At 38.2% G+C, this 23,581-nt stretch overlaps 1 pseudogene; it reads right to left on the reverse strand.

Annotated features, from left to right (window-relative positions):
• Positions 1–564: 564 nt before the first annotated feature.
• LOC100724225 (protein NipSnap homolog 3A-like) lies at positions 565–22,730 on the reverse strand (annotated as a pseudogene).
• Between the last annotated feature and the right edge of the window lie 851 nt (positions 22,731–23,581).

Consider the following 23,581-nt stretch of genomic DNA (forward strand, 5'->3'; position numbering starts at 1 on the left):
GTTTCATGTGCTCTAAATTTTTTTTATATTCTTCTTGAAGGTTTCCCTCCTTTTTCTATGCTCCTCTATTCTTCCATCTGTGTCTTCTTTAAAGGTGCTTAGCAATTCTTTTATTATGTTTCTCATATCTTCTTGTACCTGTAGTAGCATTTGTATTCTAAATTCTTTTATAGCTTCATAGCTTCTTTCTTTCAGTTGTTGTTGTTTCAAAAACTACAGGTGTACAACTCTCAATCTCTTCTGTGTTTACACCTCCTGGACCAGTACTGCTTGGGTTGGAGGCCAGAGAATGCCTTTTGCTTCTTTCTCTTGTCATGTTCCTGGTTTCTTCCGGACAAATGGGTAGCAGGATCCCTGGCACTGTATTGGTTATAATTACTCTGAAGTGTGTTGGCTAGGTATTTCTGCTGTTTGCTGCTTTACCCAGTCTGTTGGTGGCTACAGGAGTGTAAGTAGGGTTGGGGCAGGCTAGCCCTCCCTCTGAGCTGGTTAACCACAGGGCGTCTTCACTAAGTTAGTGTGTGCCGGCCGGTGGTGTTGGTTAGGGATAGCTTTAGGGAAACCTCAGCAGTGGATATTGGACTGTGCAGAGGGGTGGGACTCAGTCCAAGCAATTTTCACCAGGTAGGAGTGGCTGAACAAAGCCAACTGCAGTTCTGTCTCCAGGGTTATACTGCCCAACTCCAAAATGGCACCTGGCCAATCTCCCACTCGCCAGGGAGAACCGAGTCCCACACACTCACCGCCCAGCCGGTGCAGCTCTCTGATGTGCTCTCCCCTCTGCCACTGCATCTCCCCACCAAGGCCTTTGGGCTTGCTAGCCACCCGCTTCACTGTGCCCTTGTGTTCCAACAGTGCTTCTGGCACAGTGGATCTAGCACTTTTGAAAGCACCAGCTACCACCTTCCTCTGTTTAAGAAAAAAATTTTCTTATTCTCTCAGTGGGCTTCAATTCTCACTGTAGTTTCTTCCTGGGTGGAGGGGACCCACTTCTTTCCTTCTTGTCTTCTCCAGAATGCTGTATTTCAGCATCTGGACTATTTCTCTCAGAGAGGCTATTTACTCTGCTGCTTACTGTTCTGCCATCTTCCCAGACTCCTCCTGGTCTATTCTTTCAAATCATGGGCTAGATAAATTCTGTACATAATAACTGTATTTTTAAAGTACATACAGGCAGGCTTTTATTAGGGCAAACATTTCCATATCCATAAAGATATCATTAAACCAAGGATCCAAAATGAATAATTAATTTAAAATTAATTATAAACAAAGATTCCTCTGCATACAAACCAAAGTCTTCAAAGATTTTAAGTTTAGGGACCTAAGAACATTTTTCAACTGATTAATGAGAAAACCATAAAAAAGATTACAAATAATAATATAGTTTTACATAGCAAAGAGATATGTCTAATATTTTCATGAATCACATTTGATACTACAAAATATACTTTACAGGACAAAAAAACCTGAAAAAATAACTTTAGGAAAACATATGCAAAAATTGATAATGTATATTAATAATTTAAATACATGGTCACAAGCATGAAAATGTGACATTATTATTTGAATGAAAGTTTATTAAAATACAGAAGACATTGTCTGAAACAAATGAAAAATCAAGATATAGTGAAAAGTATCCTTGTAAAATAAGATGCAAAATGAAGTAATAATTATAAAGTCATTTCTACAGATTTTTCATATTAGGGCCTAATAAAATTAGTTTCCAACTGATAGATTTTCACCATATGACAGATACTAAAGTACCAAGTGGCAAATGAACTCTTATTTCTCTTATTTCCTGAAATAGGGGTGACAAATGATAGACATGGCTTTAAAAAATGTAAAGAACATAGTCAGTGAACTTACCACCTTCTTCAAAGAAAAAAGAATCATTTTCTTGGGAGATTATAAGCAGCATAGGAAGACACATCTTATAATACCAGTTAATGAAATACTTAGTATTTTTAGTACCAAACTACTTCAATGGTAAAAATGATGCTCAGAAGTATATTCTGCTGAGAGACCAGGTAGTTGACACTTTCCTGAACAGCTGCCACAACTCTGGGATCCTCCTGAGACTCATATTTCCCAGCTCCTGGCACCAAAGAACATCAACTCCTTTGAATGTTCCATGTTCTGTGAGGAAAACACCAACTAGCTTTGTGTATCCTTGATTGACATGGGTATGAATTGTCCCTGTTAAATGCATCACCCCACAGAGCTGGACCACCAAGTTTCATCTGAAAACCAGCCAGTTCATAGACTCTTTTTTTGTAGGCTTCTCTGTTTTGCACCATGGAACCAGATAAGTAATCTCACTCTCTTGTTTATCAATGTGAGCCAAATTTGCAATGAGGTATTGTTGTTACTTTCCAAACTGCAGTTTAGTGAGCAAAATTATCTCATTTACAAATATGAAATACTTTGTTCATTCTGTTTCCAAATTCTACACTTCACTATCCAACCAATTCAGAGTGAGCTGTCCAAAGATGAACATTTTTATTAAAAATTTCCAGGAACTTATTCATTTCTGAGGGTTTAAAATAATAGGTATGAAGTTCATAGAATGTCTATCCTGTCTGGTTCCCAAGGGGCATGCGCCTTTAAGGCCAGGGCCCTGCTGAGACCACTTTGGAAGGTAAGCATGGTGGGATTGCAGTTGCTGAGGGTGGTGGCATCCTGGGAGAGGCTCTTCTTACTAACTGCATCTTTTAAACTGTAGATTTTATGTGTCCTCTTTTTATTTTCCTTGTAATATACAAGGTCTTCCAAAAAATGTATGCATCGGGGCTGGGGATTTAGCTCAGCGGCATAAGCACCTGCCTTGCAAGCAGGCAGTTGTGAGTTCGATCCCCGGTACCGATAAAAACGAAAAAGGCAAAAAAAAAAAAAAAGTATACATCAAGAAAAGAAAACCCTATAGTGTTAAATTTATTGAGACATCAGGAGATTAATAGAAGTTATTTTCGGGCTCTACAAGAGGTACTAAAAGTGGTGGCCATTAGCTTCCAGACTTTTATTAGTACAGTGAACTGCTAAAGTGTGTATACTGCTTTCGGCTGACTGTATTTGTCAGAGATCAGATTATTTCTCTAGTTTCCCATAACCTTAATTGTTAAGAGTTTATCCCCATGGTGTTCTTTAATATGTTCCCCAGTTCCTTGTACTTCCTGTGAAATGGTAAATCTAAAAGGCTTGATTATATTCAGGTTCAGTATTTTGGCAAGACTATTTCATAGTGCTGTTATGTACTTCCGTCTATAAGCATATAATGTCTATGTATCTGATTTCTAATGTGTATAACATCTTTTTAATAGCTGCATAAATTCATTGTGGATTGCAAAATGATACACTGTTATATCTTAGTGTCTTTGTGTTAGTTTTGAGACAGGGTCTCACTATGTAATTCATGCTAGCCTTGAATTTGCAGTGATCCTCCCGCCTCAGCCTCCTGAGTGCTGGGAGTAGAGATGTGTGCCACCACATGCAGCTATCCTACAATTTCTTCATTTGTGAACTACCTCTTTACAATTCATAAGAAAGTTAGACTATACGGTGGATTTTTCCATTTACTTAAAATGTCGAAATAATGGGATAGATTCTCTACTTTTTATCAATTGTAACCCATTAGTTTCTTATTTTTTAAATGTTATAGTATATTATTATTATTTTTTGTTACTGGGGATCAGACTCATGACCTTGCACTTGCCAGGCAGACACTTGTGCCACTGAGCTAAATCCCCAGCCCAAATGTTATAGTATAATAGTGAAGTTGTGGATTTAAAAATGTTTGATGTACTCAAATCAATTGCAATTATCATTTTCACTGATGTTAAATTTTCCCTCTTTGACCTTTGGGTGCCCTTCAGCTCTCACAATGAGTCTTTTGATATGGCAATCACAGTAGTTTCTGTCAATTCTTTGCTTTATGGCTCAAGATGTTTCAAGTTTACCTTTTTTTTTCTGCGAGAAAGACTTATTTTTTTTTTCAGTCTGAGATTTGGGCAAGGGCTCCACAGAGGTGAAAAAACTGGCTAATGGCTAGAGGGAGAGAGTCAGGCCAAAGCTCTGATGCCAGGTGGTGCCTGACTGCCAGGCTCTAGGGCCTCCTAGTCCTGCTTAAGGGTGAGCCTTTTGAAGGACAAAAACCTCTAGATAATCTCCTCAGAGACAGTACATACGTTTAACAACAGGCAGTATCCTCTCATGCCAAGGTAAGTTTAGAAGCAATGTACCTCACCACAGTAAAGGGTATAGGTAAGAAGTCCACATACATACTCAGTGATGGAAAACTGAGTCCTCTATAAAATGTGGTAAAGACATGGACACCCACTCTTGCCAATTCTACTCAACAGGGTATTGGAGTTCCTTAAGAGAGCACTTAGGGAAGAGAGGGAAATGAAAGACATCTGATTAGAAAAGAAAGAAGTGAAACCATCACTGATGACATGAATATATATATATACATATATAATATATATATTTATAGCTAAAGATTGCACCAAAACTGCCAGAACTAATAAATACAATAAAGTTGTAGGATAAAAATCAACATAGATCAGTAGTGTTTTCATACATTTAAAATGAATTATCTGGCAAAGAAATCAAGAGAATAATATTATTACAGTGGTGATGAAAGAAATTGAAGAAGACACAAAGGAAAAGATAGCTTATATTCATAAATTTAAAAATTAATATTGTTAAAATGTCTGTAATACCTAGAGTGGTGTGTAATACAGTCAAAATTCCCATGTCAGTTTTCACAGAACTAGGAAAAGTCCTATAATTCATATGGAATCATAAAAACCAAACCAAACAATAGCAAAAAAGTAACAAATAGCTAACGTAATTTTGAGTAAAAGAAACAAAGCTGGAGGCACACATTATCTCTCTGCTGGCTGTACTACAAAGCTCTGGTGATTAAAACACCACAGCTCTAGGGAAAAAGAGACACACTGACTAATGGAACAGAAGAGGTGGCCCAGACACCAACTCCCAACCCTGTACATGTGCACAGTCCATTAATATTCAACAGAGGTGCCAAGAACAGAGATAGGAAAAAGAGAGTGTCCTCAATAAATGGTGTCATGAAAACTAGATAGATATCCATATGCACAAGAATAAAATTGGACTCTTGTTTTCTTTTGGAACCAGGAGTTGAATTTAGGACCTCATGCTTGCCAGGGAGGCACTGTGCCACTGAGCTAAACTCCCAGAACCCAAAATTGTACTTTTATCTCATACCATGCTTGTATATAAAAACCAACCTAAAATTGATTAAAGACTTAAATGTAAGACCAGAAACTAAAACTGCTAGAGGAAAACAGAGGAGAAAAAATTACATGGCATTGATAGGGGTAATGATCTGTTGGATTTGGCCCCAAAAGTATGGGCAACAGAAGCAAAAATAGACAAATAGGACTGTCAGAGTAGGAGGATCTTATATAACATAGGAAATAACAGTGTGAGGAGACAAACTTACGGAGTGGGAGACAACATTTGCCAGCCATATGTTTAATAAAGGGTTAATACCTAAAATATGTTGGGAGCTCAAAAAACTCAATAGCAAGAAAACAAAAAACTCAATTAAAAACTAAGTGAGAAACCTGAACAGATGTTTCTCAAAAGAAGACATGCAAAGACCAATATATATGCTTATTTTTTTCAACATCTAATCATTATGGAAAAGCAAATTGAAACCACGATGAGATATCATCTTACACTTGTGAAAATAGTATCAAAAAGACAAAAAATAACAGGTGTTACAATGTGGAGGAAAGGAAACTCACACTCTATTGTTGAAAATGTGAATTATTATAGGCATTACACAAAACATTATGGAGGTTCATTGCAAACACTAAACATAGAATTACCACATGATCCTGCAATTTCACTTCTGAGTGTTTACCCAAAAGATTCAAAATCAGGTTTTCAAAGAGATGCCTGCACTTTAACATTCATTACTATTTATTATTTAAACTAGGTAAGTTATGAAATCAACATATCTATCATCTAATAGATGGATGGATAAAGAAAATGTGATATGGCTGGGGATTTAGCTCAGTGTCATAAGCACGTGTCTTGCAAGTGCTAAGTCGTGAGTTCAATCCCCGGTATAAAAAAAAAATGTGATATGTACACACAATGGAATACTATTCACACTTTAAAAAGAAAGAAATTCTGTCATTTGCGACAATAACATATGGAATTAAAGGACATCATGCTAAGTGAAGTAAGTCAGGCATAGAAAGACAAATATTGCATGGTATCACATATGTGAAATATAAAATAATCAAACTCGTGTAAAATAAAGCATGTAAAATAAATGTCAATTACAGGAGGTTGGGAGGAAGGGCGAGATGACAGTTGAAGGATGAAACAATCTCAGACAGGTAGAGTATTTTCTTTGCGATATTTAGCACTATGGTGGGTGCAGTTTGTAGTAACAGTGTGTGATGTGTTTCAAAATGGCTAAGAGTAAATTTCAAATGTTCTTACTATAAAAATGATACATGAGGTTATGAATATGTTAATTAGTTTGACTTAATTATTCTACAATGTATTGATAAATTCTAATATCTCTTCAAACCCCATGTGATGTACACACACACACACACACACACACACACAACAGGAGTCAGTTTACGGTAATGTAATTCTAGCTGGCAATGGTTGCACTTGGAGAACAGGACTAGGAAGGGAAGAGGGGGTCACAGACTTTAAGGATAAGAGATTTTAGGGTTTTTGACTTTTAAAATCATGCACGTATAGTACATAAAAACAAAAAGTATGTGATTAAACAAATGAATACTTCTTTCATTAACAAAAGAAAGGAAAACAGTGAAAGGATATTTAGGATGATAGCATTACATGGGATCTTTTTCCAAATAAGTCTATTTCTCTTTTTCTATCAACTCTGATTTTCAACCAGTTTCCTTTACTTTTGTATTCATAAAAATAATATTTAGGAAAAGTCAGCACCTTATTGCATCCTCAGGTCTCTTCTGCGGAGACTTGGGTAAGAGAGGCTCCTTTTTTCTTTAACAAAAGCCTAGCCGGCCTAAGAATTCATTGTCTTGTACAAACATTGTGCATAGCCTCCCCTGCACCCCTCAGGAAGCTGTGTGGGGCACACACCAGCAAGGGTCCTGACCGCAGGCTGTCCCTGACCAGAGCCAGCAGAGACCTCCCTGAGAGGCTTTGAAAGAGCCGGGTTGGGGGGGGCGTCTCAGCTGCGGGCATAGAAGTGGTGCTAAGGAAGACACCTGGGAGGCTGAATTTCTGTGGCCAACTGGCCAAAGAGGACTGCTGACCTTGAAATGCGGGCAGCTTTGTCTCCAGTGGGAACTGGTTCACTGGTTCAGTTCAGGAAGAGGGAGAGTCGAGAGAACAGGAGGAGAGGACAGGGGAATTGTGGGTCTGGATGTAGGGAGAGCAGAGGATCAAGGACTCTCACCTCCCATGTCCTTCCCCCCAAAGTCAGAGGTCAAGTGAGATAGTGGAGAAACACTGGACCTGGGAGCTCCCAGATCTTCCCTTCCTGACTATAACAGGTCTGTGAAAGACCTTGCGGGCTGATGTAAAAACTAACGTTAAGTGCTCTGTAGATTATATGATGCCTTTAAGGAATGCAAGGAACTTTTTACCTAATATAGTTTATTATTAATCATGAAACAGTGGTGTTGGCTCAATTTATCCCTGAGATTTTTGCCTGGGACCTCTCAAACAGTCAAGCATCACTTCTGTCTCATAATTAAGACAATTGGACTTTCTCTAGCACCTAGTATTGATTCAATTAAACAATTCTTGTAGGTCTAGTGATAACTTTTTACAAAGTTATTTGTTTACAAAATCAGCAGACTAAAACCATCCTTTTTATTTTAAGGAGAATAAAACAAAATAGAACAAAGCAAATCAGAACAGAACAATGCAAGCAACACAGGACTTCAAAAGAAGACAACAGGAAATCAACAGTGGTTACTATAATGTCTCGTTTTCTTTGAAATAGTTGTCCATACCTTTGCACACAATAAAATCAAACAAAAAAAAATAGTATAAAACCAAACAACAACAACAACAATAACAAAAAAACAACAACAATGAAAGTACTATGGGACTTCAAAATAAGACAATAGAAAATCAACAATGGCTACAATAATGTCTCTTGTTTTCCTCAAAATAGCTGTCCAAACCTTCAGACATAATGAAATCAAGTAATAGAAAACAGACTAACGCCAATCAAAAAAGAATGCAAGTGTTACAGGACTTCAAAACAAAATAACAGGAAATGAACAATGGTTACTATAATGTCTTGTTCTCTTCAAAATAGCTGTCCATACTATCACACATGGTAAAATCAAACAACAGAATAAAACCAATCAAAACAAAATAAAAGTGTTATAGCATTTAAAGATAATAGGAAATCAGCAGTGGCTACCAGAATGTTTCATTTTCTTCAAAACAGCTGTTCATACCATCACACATAATAAAGTCAAACAAAACAAAACAGAATAAAACCAATTAAACAAAAGAATGAAAGCATTATAGGACTTTGAAACAAGATAATAAATGATCTCCAGTTGCATCCATTTACCTACAAGAGCATTGGGATTATCCTACTTTATAGCTGGGTAGCTTTCCATTGTATTAAATACCGTATCTTTCTTATCCATTCTGTGGCTGATGGGCAAGTTACCCTTGCTTTTTTCTGGTCTCCTGTCACATGAAACAGTTTTTTCTCTCTTTTAGTTTTCAGTCTATGAATTTCTTTTCGAATTAAATGTGTTTCTTGTGTACAGTATATTGATGGATCTTGTTTCTTGATCCATTGTCCCTGTGTTTCTTGTTGCTGACCTGGCGCTATCTACATTAATGGTTACAACCATCGTACATTTGTTCATCTCTGCCCCGCTATCCTCCTGCTGTTGGCCCTCCACTTTTCTGCTTCATTCAATTGCCTGTCCTGTTTGGTGATCCTCCTCTGCTGCTGTTCCTGGAACCATGGTCATCTTTATCTCTTTCTAGAATATCCTTCAGTACTCTCTGTAGGGTTGATTTGGTCATCAAGAATTCCTTCAGTTGTTTATTATCATGGAAATATCTTATTTTCCCATCAATTTTGAAAGATAGTTTTGTAGGGTACATCAGTCTGGGTTCGAAGTTGTGTTTTTTCAGGATTTGAAACACTTCACTCCAGGCTCCAAGCTTTTCTTGACTTGATAGTTTGTGTTGATAAGTCTGCTGTGATTCTGATTGGTTTTCCTTTATAGGTGATCTGTTTCTTTTCTCTAACAGCTTTTAACATTCTATTCTTATGCTGAATTTCTGGGATCTTGATTATTATATTTCTGGGTGTAGATTTACTTTGGTTATGGCTAGTTGGAGTCCTCTATGCCTCACTTATCTGCATACTAGATCCATGTTTGGGAAGTTTTCCTCTATTACTTCTGTAAAAATGCTTTTTTATTTCACTTGTGTTGACCCCTGCTTCTTCACTGATAACTATCACTCTTAAATTATTTTTCTGTGTGTCATCTTGCAGCCATTGAATTGTTATTTCTTGGTTTCTTGTTATTTTAAAAAGACCTTTACTTTTGTGATTGCTAGCTGCAATCCTGTCTTCAAGTTCTCAAAGTCTATTTCAGTCTCTTTCAAGTGGTTTTTCCAGCTTTCAACTAGTTATCACTTTGAATGTTTCAAGCATTGTGATTCTTTTCTATATTGTTCATTCAGTTTCCGTCATTTTCCTATGCTCCTCTTTTGTAATCTATGTCTTCTTTAGATATGCTGAGCAATTTTTTCATTGTTTGTGATTTCTTCTTTTACCTGAGACATTATTTCTGATCTGATTACCGTTACAGTCTCATGAAGTTGTTCCTTTATTTCAGTTGCTATCCTCTGGGAAATTTCAGGTGTGTGATTTCTATTTTATTCCATGACTATATTTCCCAGACTTGTTCTGTGTGGGCTGGAGGTCTGAGATTGCCTTTTGCTCCTTCATCTTGATATTTTCCTTGGTTCCTCCCAACAAGCTGGTTGTGGGGTCCCAGGCACTTCCCATGTTGGCTGCCGCACTGTGGTGTAGGAGAATGGACAGGCACTTCGGTTTCTCTGACCCTAGATTCCCAGGGAAGTAGCAGGGTGTGGGGTGGGCTTCTTCAGACCTGTGAAGCTATAATGGGGCTTCCCTGATGGCCAGGGGTGCATGATGGTGGGGCTGCTTCTCTCATCCTGTGTATCTGCATTGGGACTCCCTGATGGTGGCAGGCACAAAAGGATGTGTTTGTCTCAAACCCTCCTTTTTTATAGCAGGAAGAAAATAGATGTTGTTCAAATTGGATGATTCAGCAATAAGGAGGGAGATGGAAAGAAGAGGAGGGGAGGAGAAGTAAAGAGAGATCAAGATGCCATGTGTGCCAGTTCCCCACAGTGAAACGTTGGACCTGTTTCTACAACGGAACAGACCAAAGATATTCTGATCACACCAAGCCTTATTGATGAACTTCAGTGAGATTGTATTTGAACTGGATCAAAGATAGAGGAGGTAGAAAAATTTTGGAGCCTATGAGAAGTTATTGGGTTGTAATAAAATCAATTTTGGAGGCAGCCATTGTCATCACACACACAGAGAATCTGGATAATGTTCAGGGTGACAAATTAAGATGCCCTCAGTCTCTACTTTCTCTTTCTCCCAGCTTGAAGAGCAGAGAAGGTAGGTAACAGTACAGAGTGACTTAACTCATAGACAGATACACTTACGGGACAAAAATCAGAGACAGCACCGGGAGGACTTTAGAGGTTACTATGTGGTTCATTTTTTAATGTTAAAAATTACGTTAGTACATATTTGCATTCTATAACTGTAATCATTGTGAGGAGTTGGTGCATGCATATAACATGTCTTAATTCTTTTCATGTCTTCTTCCCCTCCCTTCACTCCCTCTCCTTTCATCTCCTTTCCATTTGCAGAAGATCTATCTTGTTATTTCCTGTATCTATCTTATTTTGCTCTTTATTTATAATTTGGGTTTCTCATATAAGAGAGACTATGTGATATTTAAGTTTGTGTCTTTGATTTATTTCATTAATAGTATGGTCTTAAATTGCATGCATTTTCCTACAAATGACTATAGTTTATCTTTCATTATGGCAGGGTAGTAACTCCATTGTTACAAATACCACAATTTCTGTATACTTTCATCTGTTGATTTACATGTAGGTTGTTTCCAAGACTTAGCTATTACAAATTGTGCTGCCATGAACATGGGTATGCAAGTATCACTGTAAGATGATGCCTTTAACTCTTCTGGGAAGATACATGGAAGGGAAGAGCTGTGTCAAATGGGATTTATAATTTTAGTTTTTTGAGGAATCTCCATACTGACTTCCATAGTGATGGCACTAGTTTGCACTCCCACCAACAATATATACAGGTTCTTTTCCTCCACAGCCTTGTCAGAAATTGTTATTAATTGATTTCTTGGTGGCAGCCATCTTTTTGGAGTAAGATGGAACCTCAGTTCTTTTAATTCACATATCTTAGTGGCCAGCAATGTCAAGCATTTTTTCATGTGTTTCATGGTCATCTGCACTTCTTCTGAAAAGTGTCTGTTAATCTCAGCTGTCAATTGTTTTGATTGGGTCTTTTATTTTGGGAAGTCTAATTTCTTTTGAGTTTATATTCTAGTTATCAGTCCTCTGTCTGAGGAATAGCTGGCAAATTTTTTTTCCCATTCTGTAGGTTATCTCTTCACTCTGTTAGATACCTCTTTTGCTGTGAAGAAGCTTTCTGACATAATCTCATTTTGTTTATTCTTAATGTTATCTTTTTGTGTGACTGAGGTTCTGTTCAGAAAGTCCTTCTTGCCTGTGCCTATGTCAAGAGTTTTACCCATTTTATCTTTCAGCAGATTAAGTATTTATGTTTTAATATTTAGGTACTTGATCCATTTTGATTTTATTTTCCTACCTGGGGAGGGACAAGGGTCTACATTCAGTCTTCTCCATGTGGACAGCCAGTTTTCCCAGCACCATTTAGTAAAAGATAGCCTGTCCTCCTATACATTTTTGTCCCTTGTTTATTTATTTATTTATTTTTAAATTTTATTTAAGGAGAAAAAAAACAGAGAAAGGGTACAAGTTAAACAGATTTACAGAAAAAAATAAACAGTAGGAAATCACTAGCTAATGGATTACATATTGTCATCTTAGAAATAATTGTTGAAGTCACAAAATTAAAGCTTGTAAAGTGGACATTCCAACAGTGAGACTGCAAACAGTTCTGTTCAATGATCCAACAAAACTCAGTGATATCATTATTTATCTTATACACTTATATGTACATGCAGTTATATCGTTTAGAGTACTTTCTTTTCCTCTCTTTTGTACAATGACAATTACACATTTTGGGTTTTGTTGCTCCCACAGTTCTTATTACTTTTTTGGAAGGCAGTAGAACCAAATGTGACATAACAGAACAGAGTCAATCAAATCAAAAGGGTGGACATAATAGATAATGTAAAAGCATAATACAAGGTGATCAACAATGGTTACCATAATGCCTCCCGCTATCTCTAATAGAATTGCCTATATCATCAGTTATAATAAAATTGAACAAAACAGTAAAGAACAAAACCGACAAAACCAAAACATTGGAGACATTATCGGTCTTCAAAAGTAGATAATAGTCAACGAGAATGGGCGTTATAATGAATCTCACTATCTTCACAGCTGTTGCTTAAACTTTCGAACCTGGTACTATCAAGCAAAACAGAATAGGGGGACATCAGTCAAAAACAAGATGGTGAGAGTAATACAGGGCTTTAAATCAAGATAATGGAAAGTCAAAGTGGGTTACTATAATATATCCTGCTATTTTTAATTTCCCTTAATTAAAAGGATAAAAATAAAAAGTAAATAATGAAGTGGAGATTGAGATAAAAGAGGGCATAACAGCAAAACAGCACAGATCAAAACATAACCATTTAAACAGAATAGTGTTTCACCACAAGATAATCCTGACATAAAAGTAGTTACCATATTGTCTCTTTCCTTGAAATCTTTGAGTATAACTTCGTATACTGTAGCATCAAATATATCAAAACAATGTAAAACCATTTAAGAGAATGACAGCATTACAGGGCATTTAGAATCAACCAACAGAAAACGAACAATGGTTTCTGTATAACCTCCTTGTCTTTAAAAGTTTTTGCTTATACTATCATACATAATAAAATCCAACAAAATATACCTGTTTAGACCAATGGAGACAGAAGAACAAAAGCTTGATGAAACTTCAAAACAAGATGATACTAAATCAGTATTACCTATTAAGATGTCATTTTCTCCAAAATAGCTGTTCCTATCATCTAATCTTCTCTGCCTCATTTCTGTTGAGCTCTTTTTCTGTCATTAGTTGTCAGTTTGTCTTCTTCATTTTGTTTTCTGCTGCATTCATTGTGGCCTCTCTGCCACTATTTCTGGATTCTTTGTATTTTTCTTTTTTAGAATATCCTGCAGTATTCTCTGTAGAGTTGAATTGGTGGTTGCATATTCCCCTAGTTCCTCTTTATCCTGGAAGCACCTTGTTTTTCCATCAATTTCCAGGGATAGTTGTGCAGGATATATCAATCTTGGCTGGAGATTGTTATCTTTCAAAGCTTGAATTATTTCCCCCCACGCTCTTCGTGATTTGATGGTTTGTGCAGAGAAATCTGCTGTAATTTTGATGGGTGTTTCCTTGTAAGTGGTCTGTTTCTTGTCTCTGACAGCTTTTAATATTCTGTTCTTGTATTGAATTTCTGGAATTTTAATTATTATATGCCTGGGTGTTGCTCTGTTTGGGTTGTAGGTGGCTGGGGTCCTGTATGCTTCATACAACTGAGTATCTTTACCTTTTGCTAAATTAGGAAAATTCTCCTGGATTATTTCTGTGAGTAGCTTTTGTAGTTCATTTGTTTGTGTCCCTACTTCTTCTTTTATGTTCTTAATTCTTAAGTTATGGATCCTCTTATCATCTTCTATTCTTTGTATTATTGCTGTTTGTTTCTTTGTTACTTTTAAGAAGTTTTTCATTTCATGCTCCCATATTACAAATCTGCCCTCCAGTTTAGATAATCTGCCCCTAGTTTCTTTCAAGCTGTTATGCCAGTTTTTGATAGAGTTTTTAGTTTCTTGGTAATCTCTTTGAACCTGCTTCACGTATTCTTTGCTTTCTCTATTTTCTCCATCAAACAATTCTCCCCTCTTTTTCTGATCTTCCATTCCACCATCTGTTTTTTCTTGGGTGGTGCTTAGCATTTCTCTAACTATTCTGCTTATTTCTAGCTTCAGGTCATTAATAACTTCATTCCTGAACTGATCTATGAGGCTCTCTAGATGGCGCTTTATGTCTATTGATGCGGTGTCCGCTATTGCCTGTTTCTCAGGACTGGGGGCCGAAGGGCCTTTCTTGTTGCTGCCTCTTCCCATATGCTTTGTTTCTTATGTATGCAAGCGTATATAGGAGGCCCAGCTTCCTTTCCTGTCAGCCACAGTCTGACTGAATTGCACTGGCTAGGTGTTCCCGCCCACCGCAGCACACCAGGAAGTTGCAGACCAGGCAGCCTACGCGGGGCCCACCCCTCCAGGCCACCCTCAGGCTCTGGGATCTGGGTTGTGCTAGCCCACTGGGTCTCCGCCAGCAGCTTCACGTAGGCTAGGCACTTCTCCTCAATCCCACTTGAGAGGGGGATACGTGGCTGAAGTCGCTGCAGCGCCCTGTTCCTGCAAGTCTGCCCAGTCCCAGAATGTCCTCTGTTGGAGTCTCCCAAACCATGGGAAGAGTGTCAGTTTCTCTCACTCACCTCACCGCAAGTCAATGCACAGCTCCCCGCCCATCCTGCTTTCAACTCCGTTCGCCGATTCCCGTTCTCAGAGCTTCCGCGCGTCTCTCTCCCTGCCGAGCCGAGGTAGATGCAGCTGCCGTGCGGTGGGAAACCCAAATTGCAGCTTCCAATGCCGCGGGCTCCAGCTTCCACACTGAGGCTTTTCTGTTCCTGTTATAGCACCAGGATTGCACTCCAAGTTGGTTTCTCTCAGCCCAGTTCGTTCTTGGGTCAGCAGGGCATATCTCCACCTGCTCACGACTCCTTATTCTGCACCATTCCTGAATTCCAAGCTGGTTCTTTCAGAGAGCCTCCATAGCTGCTGCTATCTGTCCGCCATGTTCTCCCGGAAGTCCTCCCTTGTTTAAAGATTAGCTGGCCGGCCGTGCCTGAATGTGGCTGAGTGTTTCTGCATCCTCTGTTCTGTTTCACTGATTTTCTTCTCTGTTTTTGTGCCAGTACCATGCTGTTTTCATCACTGGAACTTTGCACTAAAACTTGAAATCCAGGATTATGTGCTTCCTGTTTTGCTCTTGTTTCCCAAGACTGTTTTTGCTGTTCTGGGTCTTTCCTAATTCCATATAAATGTTAGGATTGTCTTCTCTAGTTCTGTCAAGTATTTGTGTGGTATTTTGATTGGGATTGCATTGAATAGATTTATCAGTTTTGGTAGTGCAGCTATTTGGACAATATGGGTTCTGCTTATCCAGGAACCAGCTCTATCTTTCCATTTTCTGATGTTCTCTTCAATCTTCTTTTTCAGTTTTATAGTTTTTATAAAGAACTTTCACTTTCTTTGTTATCTTAATTCCTAGGTATTTAATTTTTCTTGAACCTATTGTGAATAGTCTTGTTTTCCTGATTCCTTTCTCAGTAGATTCATTGGTTGTGCACAGGAACACTTAATTTTTGTGTGTTGATTTTGTATCCTCATACCTTGCTAAATTTGCTTATTAGTTCTAGGAGTCTCTTGGTGGAATTTTTTTTGGGACTTTTATGCAAACTGGGAAAACGAACAGTTTTTTTTCTTTCCAATACATATCTCTTTTATTTCATTTTCTTACCTGATTGCTTTAGCTACAGTTTTGAGTACTGTATTGAATACGAGTGTTGATAGTGGACAGCTTTGCCTTTTTCCTGATTTTAGAGGAAAAGTTTTCAGTTTTTAATATGACATTGGCAGTAACTTGGTCATAAATGGCTTTTATCATGGGTTCAATCACCAGCAGTGACAAATGGTTTTTATCAGATCTCTGAGATAAGATCTTTCCATATCTGTTTTCTTCCCAGTTTTTTTTTTTGTTTGTTTTGTTTTTGTCTTTTAAAATCATGAATAGATGTTGGATATTGTCAAAGGCTTTCTTCTCTGCTTCTATTGAGATGAATTTTGTTCTTCTTCTGTTCATGTGATGTATGATGTTTATTGATTTGCGTATACTGAATCATTCATGCATCCCTGAGATGATGCCCACTTGGTCATGATGTAGATATTTTCTGATGAGCTGTTGCATTCTGTTTGGTAGTGCCTCACTGAGGAATTTTGCATCTATGTTCATTCAAGAGACTGCCTGTAGTTTTCTTTTTTAAATTGAGTCCTCATGGTTTTGGAATCAAGGTAATGCTAACTTCAGGAATGAGTTTGGCAGTACTCCTTCCCTTTCAATTTCATTAAAGAGTTTAAGAAGTATTGGCATTAGATCTCCCCTGAAGTTCTTGTGGAATTCAGTGATGATTTCACTCAATCCCGCAATTTTTTGGTTTTTAAGTTGTAGATTTTTATTACCATCTCAATTTCATTGCCTGTTTCTGGATTTTTCAGGGTTTTAATTTCTTTTTGGTTCAGTTGTACTAATTGAGAAGAAAGACTAAAAGTCTTTCTTCAGGATTCTCCATTTTTGGAGTATGTTTTCAAAGAAGTTACTAATAGCCTTGTGAATTTCAGTCGCGCCTGCAGTGCCTTCACCATTTTCATTTCTAATTGCATCAACATTGAACTTTTTTCCTTCTTTTAGTTAAGTTTGGATAAGGATTTTTAAATTTTGTTTATTCTTTTGAAGGATCAGCTCTTCAGTTCAATGATTCCATGTATCTTTGTTTTAGTTTCAATATCATTAATTTCTGCCCTCATTTTTATAATTTCCTTCTTTATACTAGCTTTGGATTTGCATTTTCTCAGCCAATGTGGCCCATTATTTGGCTATTGACAGCTGTTACTGCTTCCTATTGAATTGCTCCTTAACCCATATATAGTGCTCTTCTTTGCCTCTTCTGATCATTTTTGGCTTAAAGTTCACTTTGTCTGAAAATAGAATAGCTACTCTTGCTTGCTTTTGGGTTCCTTTTCTTTTTTTATCGGTACCAGGGATTGAACTCACGACTGCCTGCTTGCAAGGCAGGTGCTTATGCCACTGAGCTAAATCCCCAGCCCCCAAAATTTCAAGCTTTTGCATGGAATATTGTTTCCATCCTTTGATTTTTAGTGTCTGAATGTCTTTTTGGATTAGTTGTGCTTCTTGGGTGAAGTATACTATTAGCTTTTGTTTTTTGATCCAATCTGCCAATCAGTATCTTTTGACTGGGGAGTTGAGACTATGCACATTGAATATTATTACTAAAAGGTATTGGCTTATTCCTGTCACTGAATTATTCTCCTATTACTGATTCCTTTTTTTCTCTTTTACTGAACTGCTCACCCTAACCCGTTGTATTTATTTCACTGGACTTTTTGGTGTCAATAGCTTTACTGCCTCTGTTGAAGATATCTTTGAGAAATTTTTAGAGTGCTGATTTAGTTGTCATGAATTCCATAAGGTGCTCTCTGTCATGGAAAGACTTTATTTATCCTTCAGTTTTGAAAGATAGTTTTACAGGTTATATTACTCTGGGTTAAAGATTTTTCTTTTTAGGGCTTGAAATGTTTGAGCCCAATCTCTATTGGCCTCCAAGGGTTTGTGCTGAAAGTCTGCTGTGATGCTATTAGCTTTTACAAGTGATTCTTTCCTTTTTTTTTTTTTTAAAGGCTTTTAAGATTCCGTCTTTAGGTTAGACTTCTGGGATTCTGACTATGGCATGTCATGAATAAGTTCCTTTCTGACTTTGGCTGTTTGGGATTCTGCATTCCTTCTTCATACTCAGAAAATTTTCTGTTCTGACTTCTGAAAAATGGGTTTTTAAAAATGTAATTTGTGCCATCTTCTGATTTTTCACTAAATCCAGTTAATCCTAGGTTAGTCTTCTTTGTGTCATCTAGCAACTGCTGGATCTGTTTTCCATGATCTCTTGTTTTGAAGACAACTCTGAGTCTGGGTATTGTCACGTGCATCGGGCCTGCCTTCCAGTTCTGATGCTCTCCTCAGACTGGTCACACGTCCTGCCCATACTTTTAACAGAACTTTGCATTGCCTTGATTTATGCTTGGCACTTTTTAAAGTTCTCTAATTTTTTTGCTAAACTGGCCATTCAGCTTTGTATGATTTTGTAGTTCAGCTGGCTTTTTATTTGTGTCTACTTTAAACTTACTGTTTTGTGTTTATTAAGTTCAATATCCATCTATCGGTGAGCTTGCCTAGTACCTTATTCATTTCTTTCTTTTTTATAACTTCATATAATTTTAACTGTTTTTATAAAATTCCTCCCAATTGATGCCCGATGAGTCAGCTTTTGGAGAGCTGGGGGTCGCTGGGGGAACTTCATTACCTTGTTTTCTTATCTTTTTTTCCCCCTTTTTTTGTGCTGCTGGTAGAAGCCTGATTCTAGTGAAAGGACTTTGTTGCTGTGTAGTGTGGAGATAATTTTGGTTAGTGTTTCCTTTCCAGCGATCTGATCTTGGCTTCCTTTGTATTTTGGTATTTATTTACCTCTGCAGCCTACTCAGTTTAATAGGCTCAGATCTGGTCAGTGTTCCTACTGGTTATATCAATGTCAACTATATGTCTTTAAGACTTTAACAATTTCATCCCCTATCAGTGCTCCTTACAGACTGTACTAGGTTGCTACTAACACGTGGACTGGGATGTGGAGGAACGGGATAGGAAGAAAAAATAAAGGGATAAGTCAGTGGAAGAGAGACTATGAATAGATGCAAAAGAGATAAGAGATCTGACTTTGTTAGAATTATTTTTATAGTTGGAGTAAAGTGCTAGTGTGGAGTGGGTCAGAGAGGATATTTGTGGGCATGGAAGAAGGGACACAGCGGGAAGAAAGTGGAGTTGGAAACAGGGGAAGCCATGAGTGTCCAAACCTGTTAATGCGCTGGTAGTCAGCTTATGTTTGGATCCTTTATGCACAACTTTTGGTGAGGTTTATCCTGACTTGCCCATTATGGATACTGTTTAAAACACTGGAAAATTTTTTATTTTCCTTTGCACATATACAGATTTTCTTTGCACATATACAGTCATCCACAGATTTATTTTGCACACCTACAGATCTGGAATGGAAGAGACAGAAGATAAAGGGATCAGAAAGACAAAAGAAGGAGAAAGAAAAGAGAGGAGAAGACAAGGAACAACAACAAAACACCCCAAACCCAGGCAAGAACAAAATTGATTCAAAGCAGCCTCTCTGTCCTGTTTATACTGCAGTCTGAGTTCAGTTGCTGGTCTCTGAGCTACTCCCCCATGCCCATTTGCTCAACTACCTGCCCATGAGTGAGGAGGCTTGTCCATCTAGGTGGCCCCCTGGCCTGCCTCTCAGCTGAAAGCCCCGCTTTGAGAATGACTGACTATTGGCCTTTGCTTCTGTCTCAGAATCTGACCACCTCAATTAATCTGAGGAGGTAAAAGAGCAGTACAATTCTCCCCCAGTTATCATGAAATGAACTGCAGTAATGTCGATGACACAAAGGCAAACGAGATACTGTGCTGACATACAGTAGAAACCAATTAATAGCAACAGCTGTATCACTTCTAGCAATAGCAAAGAAATTAGCAACAGTGGAGTCAAAGACAAACTACTCACACACCATAAGAACCAATAAAAGCTACCACTGTACCACCTTTAACAATAGAAAAGAGACCTATGGTAATAATAAAGATGCAAAGACAAACCAAATATTAACACACAATAAATAGCTACTAAATGCAACAATGGAAAAGAATTTAACAGTATAGCATCAACTAAATATCTAAAAATTAATAAAACTTAATAGTAATTTTTTTGTTGTTTTTTTTCCTTTTTATCGGTACCGGGGATTGAACTCACAACTGCCTGCTTTCAAAGCAGGCGCTTATGCCACTGCGCTAAATCCCCAGCCCCAGTAATTTTTAATAAAAATTAAATAAAAATGAAAGAAGTAAAATTTGAAAAATAATGAAAATGAAGATGAGAGAAAAATAAGATAATGAATTTAATTAAAGAGTACAAGAAAATTGATAGATAAAATTAACAGAAAAGCACTGTCTTGGTTACTTTTTTCTGGTTGCTGGGAACAAACTACCTGACACCCAAATGAAGGAAGGAAAGGTTTATTTAGCTTACAGTTTTTGGAGGTTTCAGTCCATGATCAGCTGGTTCCAAAGCTGAGTGGCATGGCACTGGGGCAACGCTTCAAGGCAACAGCCAGAAAAAGCACCCAGAACAAAATGGGACAAAAGCAAGCTTCTTTTCCTCCCTTGTATCTTACACAGGCCACCCCACCCTCTCCAGTGGGGGTGTAGCACTCACAAAATCTCTGTGCCCTTGTCTTGCACAGGATGAGGATATTTATAAAGATCTTGGTTCCCTGCTGAGTCTCTCAGTTAAACTTCTCAAGTTGACACAATGTATCAACCATAACAAGGACAAACAAGAAAAAAGAATAAAACAGAAAAAGAGACAGGAAAAAAATGTTCAAATCCTCAAAAACTAAAAAAGGAAGAAAAAATAAAAAGAAAAAAAGTCAAAACAATGTGTATGAATGAGTTGTTTCCTTCCATAGCCTGCAATATTGGAGCCACCAAATGTAGGAGAGGGATACTAAGTCACTACCAAGGACTATTTTGTTTCTGTATTTATGCTTGTGCATGCCAATGCTGAGTCCTGTCCTGCTTTTCCTGCTCCGCTGGGTCAATCAGTGCTCTGGTGCCTGCCCTCAGGCTGTATTTACTTCAGTTGCTCACCATGCCCTTATCCCTCTGTGCAACCTTCACCTTGCTAAACGGCCTGGCCTACAGGTTTGTGAGCTGCTCCCTTTGCACCAGAGGCTCTTCCGTTCATATACCCCCGGCAGTGGCAGCTGTCCAAGCTGAGACACATCCCTGGTCACGTTGGCAGGTGAGGAAAGCAAGAAAACCACCGAGCTCTGTGCTGGATGTAGGCAGTGGGGATAAGGATGTCATGCAGTCACACTGAATGCCAGCATTTGAGATGCAGCTCCCTCCATAAGACATGTGTGCCCATCCTAGCTTATCACAGACAGTGGGACCACTGTGTTTCCTGGCCCGAGCTTGCCACTGCTTAAATTTCTCAGAGGGTCTATGTCTTGCCTGTGGCCTCTCTGCATCTCTCTTGTCTCTCAAACAAACACTCTAGTAGGGGGACTCCAGAAAGTTGTTCTGTGCCTTCTGAAATCTGGAGTACCTCAGTCTTAAACAATTAACTCCTTCCCTAAACGGCTTCTGACTGATCACTCAAATACAGTGGGTGCCTCAGTAGATTTCTTCTCCAAATCCAGCTTGCCATGCAGAACAGTGACTTTCAGGGTAAAAGCCTGTGCTGAATTTGCAGTGTACAATGACCATGGGCTTTTCTTGCAGCTAGCACTGCCAGCCTGACCCACTGCTTCTCCCTTGGGGCTGCCGACCTCCAGCTTGTGTTACCAGAAACAAGTCTCTCTTCTTGGGAGCCAGGGTTAGCATTCCAGCCTGCTTCTTTCTTTTTTCCTGCATTGTCTTCAGTTTCTTTGTGACTTTTTCTTAATTCCTGGAGCTCTTCTTCCTTTTCTCTTTGCTAAATTGTTGTTTTTCAGATGTTGCAAATGTAGGTCCTGGAGAGGCTGTGATAAGATGCTGGATTTTATGCTGCCATCTCTCTTTGTCTTTGGGTCTGGGTCTGTGTCCCGTATCAGAACATGCAAACAAATGGTTAAAACTTAATACAGATGGTCCTCAACTTCTGATTGTTTGATTTAATGATTTTTGACTATAATAATGTCAAAGTGTACCCATAACACATTTTAAACTTTAAGTACAGCATTCAAATAATTACATCAGATATTCAACATTTCAATAAAAATATGCATTGTATTAGAAGATTTTGCCCAACTTTAGGCTAATATAAACATTTTGAGCACATTTAAAGTAGGCAAGGCCAAGCTATGATGTTCAGTTGGTTAGGGTTATTAATGATGGATCTATCCAAATATAATCCCATCATAAGCTGAGCAGTACCTGTATAGAGATCAGATAGCAGGAGGGATGGAAAGAGGTTAGCTAAGGAGCACCCAAGACACAGTTAGATATGAGGATTTAGTTCTGGTTTTCTATAGCCTAGCAGGATAAATACAGTGTACGACAGTTTATGACATTTTTTTCAAGATAACTAGAAGAGTACCAAGATTCTCCACACAAAGACGTGATTAATGTTTGAGGAGACGGAAATGCTAATTACCCTGATTTCATCATTACAAATTATATACATGTGTTGAACGATCATACTGCACTCCATAAATAGGTACAAATATTATGTGTTCAAAGAGAAAACCCAATCAGTGCAATCTGAAATCACCATCTTACAGATGGTGAAAGCAGGCAGCCAGAGTTGGAGCAGACCCCACACCAGGGTTGTACTGAGGCGGACGATGATGCCAGGAGCCGGGTCCGGGAGCAGGGAGAACATGTCCTTTGCATCACAGCGTTTCTCTGCCTGTAGACTGGTTGGGGGACCCATGGACTTTGGATTCTATTCAGCTTCTGTTCCTGCAAGGCAAATGCCCAACTGGAGAGTCAAAACAGAAACTCATGTACACTTCTGAACCAGTGTTCTAGGGTAACACACTCAGCTCCAGAAAGTGGGCTTAGATCATTCAGGCAACATGTCCTCTTTTTCGCTAGCCTTAGAACTGGAGGACTTGGTTGGGACCAGGAGAGGACTCAGCATATTTCTTAGGTTAGGACTGGAGTAGCGAACACCACCAACTGCAATATCGAAGAGTTTCCAGCAGAGGGCACTATTCCCCAACAATCTAGAATGCTAATCTGTGTTGGATTGGAAATTCATAAAATTTATATATATGCACAATATATAATAAACATTTAATACAATAAATATATAACATAACTATGTAATTATATAATATTGATTATAATATAATAAGTATATTTCAGTCCTAGGGGTTGAACTCAGGGCCTTCCCACTGAGCTATATCCCCAGTTCTTTTTGAATGTTCGAGACTGTCTTATTAAGGCTTTTAAATTGCCCAGGCTGGGCTGAAATTTTATATCTTCTTGTCTCAGCCTCCTAGAGTTCTGGGATCATAGATGTTCACCACCACGTTGGGTTTACATAAAATGTTTTCCGTGTCCCCAGTGTTCCCTGTCCTTTGCAAAGAACAAAAAGTACAGCCATTTAAACTAATTAAAACTTATCAATCACACAGATTTCTAAGTTCTAGAGTGTAGCTTTAAACGTAACAGGTAACCAACAAACATTCCTTCTTCCATAGTTTGCCTGCAGCCACTTTCAAAGTTTCCTGATGAATCTGGTTTTAATAAATAGCCAGAACATTTCTCTCAGAAGTT

Source organism: Cavia porcellus, unplaced genomic scaffold, assembly GCF_034190915.1.
Source record: "Cavia porcellus strain 051 isolate PalLab524CR breed Dunkin Hartley unplaced genomic scaffold, mCavPor4.1 scaffold_6, whole genome shotgun sequence".
In the NCBI taxonomy this organism is placed as follows: Eukaryota; Metazoa; Chordata; class Mammalia; order Rodentia; family Caviidae; genus Cavia; species Cavia porcellus.